The sequence below is a fragment of the Dasypus novemcinctus genome, unplaced genomic scaffold, assembly GCF_030445035.2.
Source record: "Dasypus novemcinctus isolate mDasNov1 unplaced genomic scaffold, mDasNov1.1.hap2 scaffold_101, whole genome shotgun sequence".
Lineage (NCBI taxonomy): Eukaryota > Metazoa > Chordata > Mammalia > Cingulata > Dasypodidae > Dasypus > Dasypus novemcinctus.
In genome coordinates, this window is record NW_026688143.1 from 2413444 (window position 1) to 2428004 (window position 14561).

The 14561-nt window shown below is 43.1% G+C and overlaps 1 long non-coding RNA gene across 1 annotated transcript; it reads right to left on the bottom strand.

The window, feature by feature from the left end:
* Positions 1–4438: 4438 nt before the first annotated feature.
* Positions 4439–13784, bottom strand: LOC131277467 (uncharacterized). The gene is made up of 3 exons (XR_009184636.1): positions 13658–13784; positions 4574–4663; positions 4439–4471 (listed from the first exon to the last, which is right to left on the bottom strand). It is a non-coding gene; the product is annotated as an uncharacterized lncRNA (long non-coding RNA).
* Positions 13785–14561: the final 777 nt, after the last annotated feature.

Below are 14561 nucleotides of genomic sequence, written 5' to 3' on the forward strand. Positions count from 1 at the left end.
GTGCCTAAAACAGACTCAGGATGACAACTTTATTGCCTTCATATTCCAGTCTTCTACACCAAAACAAGGCTGAAGCCACTCCAGGTTACCAAGAGATACTGGTTAGTTGACTTAAGAGTATCCTGGAAGGTTTGCTCTCTTCCCAAATGGGATGAAAGAGAGAATGTGAAAATAACCAGATCATAAATGAGAAACATATTTAAGTTCTGCATAGTCATTATTGCCAGCCTTGCCAAGGCACAACTTCCTTTTCCTTTTCCTGCTCTGTGTGACTTCCTTTTCCCACCAGAGCCAGCTAATCCAACCTCCCTTTTTAAAATCGTGAACATGCATCTAGTCAAAGATGGTGAATTGCCCTAGAAGGAAGACAAGGAGTAAGAATTTCTTACTCCAGTAGGAGGACTCCTCATCCAACCAAAAAGGATGGGAAAAAACACCTTGAATTAATTAACATAACACAAAACATTATACATAAGAGATGGACTCAAGGTATTTTTCCAGAGGGTTTGTTTCCCCCAATCTCCTGAATTCAGGTACACAGATATATCTCTTTTTGAGACTCTATGAGATGGAAAGTTCAAGGACATTTCAAGCAGGTGCTTAAACAAAGGGGGGAGGGGGTGGTGACCAAACTGACTGAAGGATTGATACATTACTTGGAACTGAAATATCATTCTTTGGGGTGACACTAGGATTCTCCACATAATAAAATGATGGCAAACAGTCAAATTTTGGGAAAATCCCATGAAGATTTATGGACAATTGGAAACGTTCTGGATGCGTTTCAATTTAGATAAGCATAAGGAAATGCATTACAAGAATAGAATATAAATTGTGCCTAAATGATGGAGTACCTTCAGCAATCAGTTAAAACCCAGTGGTCTGTCCACTGAATGGGCGGGACATTGAAATTTTCCTTCCCAAAGTCCATTCCTTATCATTGGATCCCCTTTCTCTCCCTTCCATAAGCCCCCAGGGACTGCTGGCTGTGTGCCAGCCACTGCGCATGACCCTACTCAGAGGGGAACCCCTAAGTGTCTGTGCTTGTGTCAAACAATGGGAGAAAAGCAAAGAACAGGAAAAATAAAGAGGAGATCAATAGAGAGAATGAAATTCCCCTGGGAAAATCTAGAACTGACTGCAGAGAAACAGCTCACCTTTGCTGATGGGAAAATGAGAAGAAGTTCAACATTAAGAGAATCTTGGACAAATATTAAGAGAATGTGACATGAAATATTCTTTCCTAACCACTGAGATGTCCAACCTTAGTAGAAGTTCTTAATAACTATTGGAATTATTAGTGCTTCATGGCATCAACAAAAAGCACTCAAGTATAGAGCTACTTGGATTAAGTGATGGGATGAAGACTAGACCAAGGCAAAACTTGACCTATGGTCAGTCAGTACTTAGTCCAGGATATACCCACCCCTGTTCCTTCCATTCCCCATCTGCATTCCTGGTGGGAGGCAAAATGCATCACCATGGACATACATGCTCTCTACCCCTGCTGAGACTAGTTGTTCAGAAAAGGATTGGTCTATTCGGGTCCCACTAGGTTTCTAAATATGACAAGGCTTAGTACATCACCACTAGTCCACATCATGCAGAAGCAATATGATGTAGTGGAAAAGCAGGGACCAGCCATTTACCACCTAAGTCATTCGGGCCAGCATGTGACCTGATGGCAGCTCCAGGTTCTGCACCTGTAGACTGTGCCTCATAACGCCCACCTTTCCCTAATACCTTATCTGGATCCTGAATGCCTGAGGGCAGGACCTTGGCTTAGTTCACTGCTAGTTCTTTGGGTGCCATGGTATGTACTCAGTAAGTATGTGCTGAAAGAAAGGAGTAACAATGACACGTGTCAAACACCTCACACCCTGTCCGGATGAAGTAAGGCCTCAATACGTGGCAGGTTTCACGATCAGGAAGACCTGCATTTCAGCAGAAGACACTGGAGATCCTTGGATGATCCTCTAATTGTACACTGAGATGGAGTGGACACATTGTTTCCCCTAGAGGCACTGAGCCCTGCTGGGACTCCTGATGCCATGCTCATTGGTGGACATCTGTCTGGTGAGGTCAAAAGCATGTCTGCAGCAAGACACTACCTTGGTCTGGAAACATCCCCCCATAGACTGATGAGTTGCAAGGGAGGATTTAAAAAGCAGTAATTACCCAGTGGGGAAATTGGGCCACACCTTTGCCAGGTGAAGGAATTACTACCACCAGGGAGGGGTAGATTGGTGTGGCAGGCCTCCAGTTGGGGCACCCTGGGGCAGTTTTCCAACCAAGAGTGCAGAACCCCAATCTAATTATGAATCATCAGGAAACCTCAGACGAATGTAAAATGAGGAACATTCTATTGGAAAGGGGGTGGGGGAGAAGCAGGGACTGTGTCCTTCAAAATTTCAAGGTCACAAAAGTTAAAGAAAGTTTGTAGTATGTGCTGATATAGCCTGTGCATAAATTCAAAATTGTTTCCAAGTGTACCTAGTCCCCAAAATGGCCAAATAAGTAATATAGGCCCTACAGTATTTGAACGTTCAGAAAGGATGTAAGACTGAATGTGTATTCAGGGCTGCCTCCAGACGGAATGTGGAAGATATGCTAATCCAAGCTGGCTTGGATGTGGAGAATATATAACTCGCCTGGAGGAAATAACCTATCAGATCATTGAAGAAACTAACCAAAGGTCTGTTTGTGAACCATCACAGTTAGTCTCCCTAATCCTATATCCTCTGTATAAAAAGGTCTGAAAAAGGCTATTTGGGGCTTGGTTTTTATTAAGACAAGAGTCTGCCAAGCCTGGCCGGTCAAAATAAATCAACTTCCTTCTCGGTACTCTCGTGTCCTGGCCTTCGATACCGCGCAAACCCGATTTCTCTACAATATTTCCAGATCAAAGGAGGCTGTAGCTACACCCCCAATAAATGCAAACCAATTCCTAGACTAGATCCAGCACTGGAGGGGGCAAGGCTATGAAGGACCTTCCTTCCTTATGGAAGGAAGATTAGATGAAAGAATTTTATCAATGTAGATGTATGAAGTTAATATTGAAAGGTAGCTCTCTAAGATAAAATGCCTGTTAGTAAAAAAACCCACACTGAAATGGTGAGGAGTAAAGGCTATGGTGTAAGAAGCATACCCTCTAATGGTTTAGAAAAAGAACTCTGTGTGTATGTGCTGTGGGGGCTGGAGGGAGGGGAAAAGTAGAGAGGGAAGGGGGAAGTAGAGATGGAGTAAATGGCAGTATAAATGGAGTGCTTGTTAATAATAGGCAAATGTGGGTAAAAGAATAAATGGATGGTAGGGAGTGGGGCATATGGGAATCCTGTACATTTTTATGTGACAGTTGCATAATCTAAGTATCTTTTAAAAAAAAAGAAGAAGAAAAAAAAGAATATATGAATGTTCCTTGAAATGGCTTTTTTTTGGGGGGGGGGGCAATCTTTCATAAGTTTAGAATGATTTCCAAATAAAATCCTTAAAAAATAAAATGTGCCTGTGCAGAATCAGCAGCAGCAGTGTCTGGAATGGAGAGCTTGATGACATGGGCCCAGGGCAGCCTGCACACGAAAAGCTTCCTGCTGTTCCACGATGGGGTGATGCAGCAATGTCTCCACCAGGAAGGCGGTGGTGCCCGGATTCTAAGACCACCCCCCTAGCAATAAAAGACTAGGAGAAGAATAACAGCTACCATTTATGGCATGTCCTGTGTTGCAAGACCCTTCTTGCATCATCTCATTTCATTTTTATAACAGCTATTATTCTCACTCCAATTAGCAGAAAATGAGGGCAATTAACTGGCCCATGGTAAACCCTTGAGCTGGGAATGACTGATACCCAAAGCAATTGCAAGCAAGTCACTCTGCTCAACTAACCCATACTCTCAGGGGACAAGGCTCTGACCTTTATTGTCCCCTTTTCTCCTATTTCTTTAGCACAGAGACTTACCAGTGTGAGACTGCACATGGACTGACACCTCAGGGTATATAAATTGGCTCGTGCACAATCCCGCCTTGACATTGGCCACTCTAAGCCCTTTCAACAAGAAGGGACTTAAAGAGTGTTCCTCACTCAAACCTCTCTCCCTATGACCAGGGTAAGTTCATCTTTTTAAGCCCCTCTAGGTTCATTCCTACTTCACCTCAAAACTGCCTTCTCCACAGCCACTTAAATTTTCCTTCATGTAACTCTACCCAAACCCCCCTTTCTCTGTTCTCAGATAGCTCTCGTAGTTTCTCTTTGATATATTCTTTTCTTTTAAGTAATAATAAACTTTATTTTCAAAGAAGTTTTAGGCTTACAGAAAAACAACACGAGAAGGACAGGCCATTCCATACCACCCCACCACCACCACCCATGAATCTTCAGGGAACATGGTGGCCAGAATTCTGTGGCAGGCCCTGGCTAGTCTGAGAGCACCCTTACCTCACACCCTGGCAACGTCTCCAGCTGAATCTGACCACTGTAGGAACAAGGGGAAAAAAAGATAGCAGGGGAATTTAAAGCACAAATGCTTCAATGTAAAAAGGAGGAGTCTGTTTTTGTTACTAAAAAGTAAACATACTTCAGTGCAGAATCTTGTAATTCTAAGGCTTCTGCTGATTTCATGGGATAAAGGTTTACAACACTTCTCTTGCTAATATCTTCACTTAATCTAAAATGTATGAGGGGAAAAGATGTAAGCAAATTTATTAAGCATTTATTTGTAATAAATTCTACCACTTTGGGTCATCTTTACTTTCAAAAGTTAGTATCTCTTTAGGATTAGATGATGAAAAGTTTATGATAAAATTTCAAACTACACAGTATTTTCCTACCACATGCCAAAATATAATTTTCCATTTGGTATATCTAAATCTAACTTATTTGCTACCTAACAGAAATTTCTGAGAAAGCCATCATTTTCATAGGCATCATCTACTAAATTTTATTCTAGGATTTTATTAATTTACAGAAGCAAGTTAAGTTGTTGAGAGTACTACATTATGGAATATGCATAAGGGAATTTGGTTTTAATAGGATGAACTCTGATTTACACTAATGCTTTCACTTTAAATATAAGAATTCATAAATAATTTTGATGCATTTTTATTTTTGAAATTTTCTAATATTTAGAATCTGAATGTTAACCAGTGAAATTTTTTACAAAGAGCTATAAAACCAGAAATCTCAGAAAGTCATATAAAAATCACAAAGCCATTTTAAAGGGTAGAAATGCATTCATGTTTACATGCCTATTGGAAATGCTATCAAACTAATGATCAGAAATTCTTGAGAGAAAAAAACAAGATAAAAGCAAAACAGGACATCAGTGTTCCACTACATGTTTGAATGTTAAGGTTGTATAAAATCTAAATCTTTGAAATGTAATACAATAATCAGTGCTTAACAAAAATAAAATCAAAACAATAATGCCTGACAAAGTTATTCTCAATAAATACTTAATGAATAATTTTTTTTAAACACACACACACAATCTGGAATATCCAATGCATATATAAATGTTTTTGATTAATTTTCAGCCCCATGCCACTAGAAATAAACAACTTCCATCTCTTAAAGTGCCTTATCTTTTTAAGAAGCAACAGGTGGGCTGGAAAGTCTCCTTTTTCTATTTTTTTTTTAAACCAAGCTAGGTTTCCAGAAAAGTGTGGGTGTACTGGGTGGCTTAATGGGATCAGATTTTGAGACAGGATGGTTTGTGTATTTGGGCTAGGGTTTTTCCTAATTGCTGGAGGATAGAATCCTGGCTGGTTTTTCCTAGGAGTCCAAGATTTCCCTTGAAGGTTTGAGTAATTGGATGTGGTCCTTTAAACAGAATTTCAAAAGGTGAATAACCCCAGGACCTGGGGAAGCCTCTGACTCTGAGGAGTGCTAATGGGAGCAGATTTACTCAGGGGAGGCCTTTTTTTTTTTTTTAACAGAACTTGGCTAGGGTGGTTTTGAGAGTTAGGGTTTTACTTGCCCTGAGCTCTGGGGCTTATATGCTGTATGGAGTTTTCACTTAATTTGTAACATTTTGCTAGCTCTTGGATGATGGCTGCTATGACAGTCAGGACATTGTTGCTGCTTATTGATAAGGGTATTCTGTGCCGTGAAACTATTTTTCAGAGTGAAGCATTAGTTACTTTTTTGATTTTTTAGTGCAGTGGGAAAGGCCTTGACCCAGCCTGAGAAGGTGCACATTATTACTAATGAGTACCTATACCCTCGACTTGGTTTTATTTCTGTAAAGGCCACTGCTAAGTTTTTAAAAGGGGCAGTTCCTGTGGGTTGGATGCCTGCCGGGCCTGGGGACCTTGGGAGGGGTTGTTTTTAGCGCAGGTTTGGCATTGGCTACTAACGGTGGTGCAGGGCGAGGCCATCTGGGCACTGTAGTAATATTTTCTGAGCAGGGCTCTTAAAGCAGCTTTGCCCAGGTGAGTGAGCTGGTAGTATTGTTGAACAAGGGTGTGGGCGGCCCCTTTGGGATGAAGACTCAGCCACCTGGGAGTAGCCAGTTTCCCTCAGGTGCTTTTTTGAGATGACAAACTTTAGATACCAAACTTGTTGCTGGCAAATCTGAGCCTATTTCCATCTCTGAGAAAACTGCTGCTGTCTGTGAATAGGGTTTGATCTGGGCAAGAAAGTGGCTTGTCCTGGAGGTCGGGGCACCTGGCATACACTTTTTTTGTTACTTCTGCACAGTCATGTTCAGGAGGTTTTCTTTTGGTCAGCAGGAAAGCGGCAGGATTCAGGAAAATGGGTGGGGGAGTTTTTGAAGCCCTGTGGGAGTTGAGTCCAAGTTAACTGAAATTTTTTGTTGAGTTTTGGGATTCTCCCATTCAAGAACAAATAGGGATTGGTTCTGGGGAACCACCCACAGGCAGAAAAAAAAGGATTTTTTTTTTCTTGTACTTTAACCTTATCATTTCCTTGGTTTTCTTTTTTTTTTATTGATTTTGTAAAAATATTACATTAAAAAAATATGAGGTCCCATTCGACCCCATCACCCCCACCGCACCCCTCCCCCCCCAGCAACACTCACTCCCATCATCAGTGGCCCCAGGCCATAACTGTCCCATTAAGAGGTACTGGCAGTAGTGGGAGTGTTTCAGCGTGAAGTATTCCTCCCTTTTCAGGGTGGCCTTTTGCGATTGGTTGGGTCTGGATTTTTTAAGGCTGCTGTTAACAGGGAGATTTTGTCTTGATTGACAAATACTGTTTGAGACTTTGAGGAGCTGGGAGATGTTTATTTCTGTGAACCCATTTAGCTTTCAAAGTTTCCATTTGATGTCTGATGCCTCCTGGGTGATGAGAGATGCACTGACCATTCTCTGGCTTTCCAGGGCTTCTGGGTTGAAGGGAGTGTAGATCCTGAAGGCTTTGCAGATCTCCCAGAGTTTCTTCAGGCTGTTGAGTGATGGAGGCCTTTTAGGATATGTTTGTGGGCTGCCTCGCTCCTTCTCGTACCATTCTGAGGAGGGCTTTTTGATACCACTGAAGGGCAGCCTGTCCCGGATTCGTGTTAAAGTTCCAGACTGGTTGAGCTTTTGGTGCTGCTTCTGGGGCCCATTCCTCTGGTTTCAAGACAGTTGTGGGGTCTGTTCTCACAACCAGTTTCTGGCTTCCATGAGGATCTGGCGTCTCTGCTCCATACTGAACAGGGTTAGGAGGAGTTGGAGGCAATCACCCCAAGTGGGGCGGTGGGCTTGGAAAATGGACTCCATGAGGTGGATAAGAGCCTGAGGCTTTTCCACATGTGAAGGGGTGTGGTGCTTCCAGTTTAAGAGATCTGCAGTTGTGAAAGGTTGATGAAACAGGATTGGCCTCCTGGGTTGTTCAGTCCCATCTGCACTGATCTGGGTGGACCCTGTGTTTTGTGGAGGGGCTTCTGAAGCACAGGCTGCACTGACTGATGTCCCCTTGCCAAAGGGGTTTCAGGATCCCCCTCAGGGCTGACAGGCCTGGGGGCCTGAAAGTGGAGTCGTCTCTGGGAGATCTGCTTGTGGAGGCTCCAGGGCAGGGAAATATTCTGGAATGGCTGTACTATACAGCAGGAATAGTGGATTTCCTTCTGGAGATTTTTGTAGAATAAAAGGTTTTCAAAGTCTGGCTGTTTGTGTTACTAGGACCCTACTCTGACCCTTCCTAAGAGAGCAGGGTTTGGGCAATTTCTAACCAGGAATTGAAGTAGGGAAACTGATTGGGGTGGCCAGGGGCTTCAGTGACTGTTTGCCAAACTGCATGAACCTTGGCCACCTCTAGGGTTCCCTCTGAGGGCTAATTAACATTAAACTTAGGCCACTCAACTTTGCACAGAATCTGGATATTTCTGGAGGACATACCATAATTCCTGGAAAAGGCCTTTTTGAAAAATTTTTTTATTGACTTTGTAATAATACTACACCAAAAATATATTTATATGAGGTCCCATTCAACCCCACCACCCCCACCCCACCTCTCCCCCCCCAGCAACACCCACCCCCATCATTATGACACATCCACTGCACCTGGCAAGTACATCTCTGGGCACCTCTGCACCCCATGGTCAATGGTCCACACCATGGCCCATACTCTCCCCCATTCCATCCAGTGGGCCCCGCGAGGATCCACAACGTCCGGTGATTGCTCCTGAAGCACCATCCAGGGCAGCTCCATGTCCCAAAGACGTCTCCACCTCTCATCTCCTCCTGCCTTTCCCCATACCCATCAGCCACCATGTCCACTTTTCCCAATCCAATGCCACCTTTTCTATGTGGACATTGGATTGGTTGTGTCCATTGCACCTCTATGTCAAGAGGACATACCATCTAAGATAGTGAGTTTGGATTGTGATGATCCCATCCCTTAGCTGGTGTCACAGGTCAAACAAAGGAGGGGTGTTCCTCACAAGGCCACTCAGATGCCTGCTTGTCCGTGTTTCTCAAGAGAACTTAGCCTCACCTTAGCTAAGGCATTATGTAGAGTCTGGATTATCCATTATGCCATATGACATAGCCGCTGAGTGCAGGTTGGGACCCACTTGGGTTCTGTAGCACAGGCCATGGGCCACAGACTAGATCAGTAGAGGCCTCTGCAGTCCCCAGTCATTCACTCAATCACTCAGAGCTTACACAGTCCCACCCAAGGGAGTGCCCTATCCTGGAATCTTGAATCTCAAGATTTTAGGAGGTGATCAGTCTGCACTTGTATCTGGAGATGGGCCTGACTGGGTCTCAGAGCCCTGGGGCCTTACCTTTCCAGCATCTTCTTATGTTGTTCAATCCACCCCTCCACTGAGTCAGGCTGGGTCAGAGGACATGGCCCACAGGGATCCTTTCCCTGAAGGATGCCCCATCAAGGGGACAGGTGGTGCTGCCTCATTCATGTGGAGATCTCCACCAGCCATGCCTGCCAGTCTCAAACCAGAGGCTCAAAGGGCCAGCATAGTTGGGTTTCCCAGTCAGGGAACCAAATGTTGCTGTAAAGCTGGGAGTTCTGAGTGGCAGAAAAGCCCAAGTGGTACTCAGATTAGCAGAGGAACAGATTTACAACATACAGGCCCAGAGGAGAGTCAGTCTCCAAATTCTGAGCCCTGTTTTTCAGTTTTCATAGGTTTATATAAGATTTTATGTGGGACTAGCATGGCTCTCACTCATTGGCTAATGCATTGCTAGGTGGAATTTTGCAAGTGGGGTTACAGAGGCAGAAGGTAGGAGCAAGGTCATGCTTTTGCAGACTGATTTACAGAAGTGGAGGCAGGAGTGGTTTGTTAGATTACAGAAGTGGGGGGGCAGGCAGGAGTGGTTCATTTGATAATCTCCTGCAAGGCCATGTTCTCATGGGCTGATTTACAGAAGCAGGGCACAGGATTGGCTTGTTAGATAATTTTCTGCAAGGTTATGCTTTTTATTTCATAACAGCCAGGATACCAAGGAAAGAATTATATGTATATCAGAAGGTAATGAGATGCAACCCTTTCTTTCTACCAAATTCCACTTTTGGTGGTCAAGATTATCCTACTGAAGCAATCAAGTAGGAAAACCAGCTTTTACCAGTTGGCTGGGCCTGCACAGAAGAAGGCCCTGGCTGTCCTCACTTCAACTTGCTGATTAGCATAGTAAATTTCCCACCCAGGGGTGGAATTATCTGCCCCTTTCTTGATCACCCAATGTATGTGAAAGCATGATTTTCTGAACGTACTAATCATGCAATTATATAACCAGCTATGTGTGTTCATCCATAAGCAGAAAAACTGATGCATAATCAAAGAAAATGCTAAGTAGTAACTAGGCATTTAAGCAAGAGAGAAACTGCAGCATGGGGAGTTGGGTCTGAGTCACTTTGGACTGGCCTCGGCTCCTTACCTCTGCAGATGTAATAAATGTAGGTTTGCCTAGCTCTCATGTGAAAGTTTTCTTCATGTCATCTCTGCTTATCCAAAGAGGCCCTTCTCTGAGGCCTAACAACTATATCTTACACTATATAGGAAAAAAGAATAACTGAGAAGTATTTAAAATGACTAAATTCATTTACAGAAGCCAAAACATTAGAAGTACAGACTAGATCTCCTATTCGTTCAATCCCCAAATGTAATGTGTTCACACACACCAATTCAAGTAAACCTCATACACTGAATATGTCAATCTATGTAAAAGATACTCCAGGAACTTATTATTTCAATTTAAAAATCCACAAAAAACCATTCATAAAGACTATTTCATTTATTTAAAAAACTGACTGAAAAGGAAGGAAATATAGTTTCTGAACTGATAAGGCCATAATTATTCAATTAATTATCAATGATTAGTAGTAACTCATAAAGTTTAGTTTCAACAAATAAATAGGTTACTAGTTAAAACTTCTTTACTTTCTGACTTGGGGTATTTGTGGGAAGGGCCAGTTATCTATCTTCTTCATGCTTAGCAGTATTGTATACCACTATAGTTATTTACATTAAACTTCACAGATAAAACCCAAACAGATTAAAAAACAAACAAAATATTGGTATCGTCTCTTGTAATAATATTAGCCACCATTTATGCAATGGCCCCTATGTGTTAGACATATGTAATCTCAGTTTATTCTACAGACAAGAAAAATGGAATTTAGAGAAATGTAGTGATTTCTGAAGGATGCACAGGTATTACATGAAGAAACTGGGATTCAAAATCAGGCTTTGTGATTTCAAAGACTCCTGCTTTTAACCACTCATTATGCTTAAAATGTTGCTTACCAAAAAAAAAACAAGAGTCAGTCACCAACTGCTTCCACCTCATCAAAACAGATTATTCAAAATTGGACCTGTTCAACATTTATTTAGCACTTAGCATACATCTCACACCCTGCAAGGTTCTGGAGATCTGGCCTCTGTCATTGGGAGGCTCACAGTCTATCTGGAAAGATAGGCAATAGAAATGCTTTGCTTTGTTTATTGTTTTGTTTTGTTTTTTTAAAGATTTATTTATTTATTTAATTTCCCCCCCCCTCCCCTGGTTCTGTTCTTGGTGTCTATTTGCTGCGTCTTGTTTCTTTGTCCGCTTCTGTTGTCATCAGCGGCATGGGAAGTGTGGGCGGTGCCATTCCTGGGCAGGCTGCACTTTCTTTTCACACTGGGCGGCTTTCCTCACGGGCGCACTCCTTGAGCGTGGGGCTCCCCCACGCGGGGGACACCCTTGCGTGGCACGGCACTCTTTGCGCGCATCAGCACTGCGCATGGCCAGCTCCACACGGGTCAAGGAGGCCCGGGGCTTGAACCGCGGACCTCCCATGTGGTAGACGGACGCCCTAACCACTGGGCCAAGTCCGTTTCCCTGCTTTGTTTATTGAAGGAAGTAGAAAAAGATGGCAGACAAAATAACTTTAATGCATTTTAACAAATAATTTTCAAATCTATTATAATTGGGAGGCTTTATTGTCAGATGTAATGACTGAAATGAGTTTATGAAGTCTTTTGCTCTATACACAGGTTCATGTAGGAATTGTGGATGCAAATATTAAAATAAATGAAGCCAAGAGTTTCAAATGAATTGAGCAAGTGGAGAACCAAGAAAAGAAGAGAATATAAATTTAGGTTACCATGTTTATTATTAAAGCTTTAATAGCTTTAATTTAGATATTTCCCTAAGCATTTATTTAATCTGAATTCCTCAATCACATTTGTGATAATGATAAAGTAAGTCATATGTTGCTTCCTCAAGGGAGTCATTCTGGATTCCCAGCATGAATAAAGCAACTTTATTTGCACAGCAGGATGTCCCAGAAAACTTTAAAAATCACTGAGGAGAGGTAGGCCTTTTTAACTATGTAAAGTCTCCACCACCAATTAACATTTCCACCCTGAAAGGATCACAAACTAAGAAAGTCTCCTTTAACAAATTCTTTGGTCTTATTTCTCTGACTTCTTGGGGATTTGTAACTAATTTAAAGTATTAGGATATATTCCTGAATATTCTATAGCAGCCTTCAAATTCTGACTGTGACGTTTATTCATAAAAGAAACTTTCTAATAAGCTCTAATGAGCTTTGTATTACTACAGTGATATGTGTAAATCCACACTTTCCTGAGTTTAGGATGCTGGCTGAAAGTGGAAAGCCGGCTGTTAAATGTCATGCCCTGGATCCTTGCGTGTGATATGGAAACCAGGGTCAGCATGTTCTGGAAAAGTACTGAGAGCTGCCACAAAATTGTAGCCTCAAAGAAAATCAAAGTTTGGGTACCTTAACTTCTGGCCAGTTTGCAATAAAATGGTGTCATATTTTCCTTGTTAAAAAGGCCACAGATGCTGTATCCTGGCCTCAGGATTTACTACAACTCAATTTCAGTCAATTACGTGTAATCGGTTGCTTTCATCTGTGGAGCTGATTCCACCTGAGGAAAACACCTCCATTTCCTGGATATCGGATTTGGGGATCCAGGTTCACTTTGTAGGGGGCCCAGTGTGCCCTCCCAGAGCTCACCCCAACCCTCCATGGTGCTCTCCAGCTCCTCACGGGACCAGGCCTGGAACCTGGAGCCTCCGGCTCCCAAGGTGCCTTCCTCCTCACCCACGGGGCCCACGAGCAGGGGGGAGAAGGTGAAGGTCATGAGGGGGCCTCCACCCGGAGCCACCAGAGGGTGCAGCAGAACCCAAAGACGCACACTGAGCTGTCCAGGCCCCGAGGGGGCGCTGCAGGGCGAGGCCGAGCAGAGACCCTCTGGAAGAGCTGAGCAGCTCTGAGGGGCTACACGACCACCTGGGCCACGAGGACCGGCCTCTGTGCAGGACCAGGAGCCCAGGACCGTGTCCTCTGCAGCCAGGAAAGTGGCTGCAGTGCTGCCAGTGGCTGGTGTGGTCCAAGACACGACCACCCCAGGGAGCAGAGGCTTTGGGGACCAGCCCAGGTGCTCCCAGTCACCTGCTGGCAGCCAGGGCTCCTCCCACTGCAGAGCAGGGGCTCCTCCCTCAGCTGCCCTGTGCTCCAGGGCAGCTGCTTTCCCTGAACGTTTATCTTCTCACAGGCTCCCCCCACCTGTAGCCCTCCCCTCCAGGTGCCCCTGCGTCTCTGACCCACCTCTGACTTTTGGAGACATGTACCTCCTAGGAAGGGCCCCCCCTGCTCTGTCATCCTTGCCTGCTTGTGCTGGACCCCACAGTTCCTGTCCCCCCTTCACTGTGACTTATCACCCTCATGATGTCCTACATACCTTATCTTGTTTCATCATGGAGGAAAATTTAAGCCTTTGCAGAAAAACATGGTTGTTCCTGAAGATAATTTCTAAAGAACAGATACAGAGAAGAGTTACACTCACAAGACAATCATTCATGTCATTACCAAACTACCAATTTAATGCAAACCTAAAGCTGATTCCATGAGCGTCCATCCAAAGTACCATTTTATTCTTAGACTTGTACATAGAACAGTCTCAAATAATGACAAAAGGACTCTGCTTTCCACCATTCTTTCTTCTGTTTGATCAACCATAAATCAAAGCAAAAATACAGCTCCATAAAAATGACAACACTGACTTTTTTTTGGAAATCTTAGTTCTCAGGAAGTGCCAAAAAGTTTTGTGTATTTCATTGCATATATTTGTTAGTTCAATACAAATATATAATCTCCCAGACTATACTCAAATGTCCATCTTTCAAAAAGGACCTGGTTTTCTGGATTATTTAGACAATTCACTGCCTTCTTCAGGTAGGGAGTAGAAAAGAGATGATTCCCTTCTGTGCTCCAGGAAAGTCGCCTTCCAGTGGTTTATAAAGGATGGCTATCATAGCCAGCAAAATAGATTCAGTCTGCAACTACAACCTTGTGCACACACCCATACATACACACACACACACACACACAGGAACGCAGTTAACACTCTCATCAACACTTGACCAAGCAGAAAGCCTAAATACATTCAAAATTGAATTCTTAAGGAAAAATGACTTGAATCTAATTTTTAAAAACTTAAGCCTTCAATATTGAATCTACTCCATAAGATCACGTTTCCATTTAAAAAGTAGAAAAGTTAACTCAAACAGAAATGAAACAGAATAATGTGGTGTTTTAGTTTGACATGGAGCTCCCAATGCAAAGTACCAGAAAGTGGTTGGCTT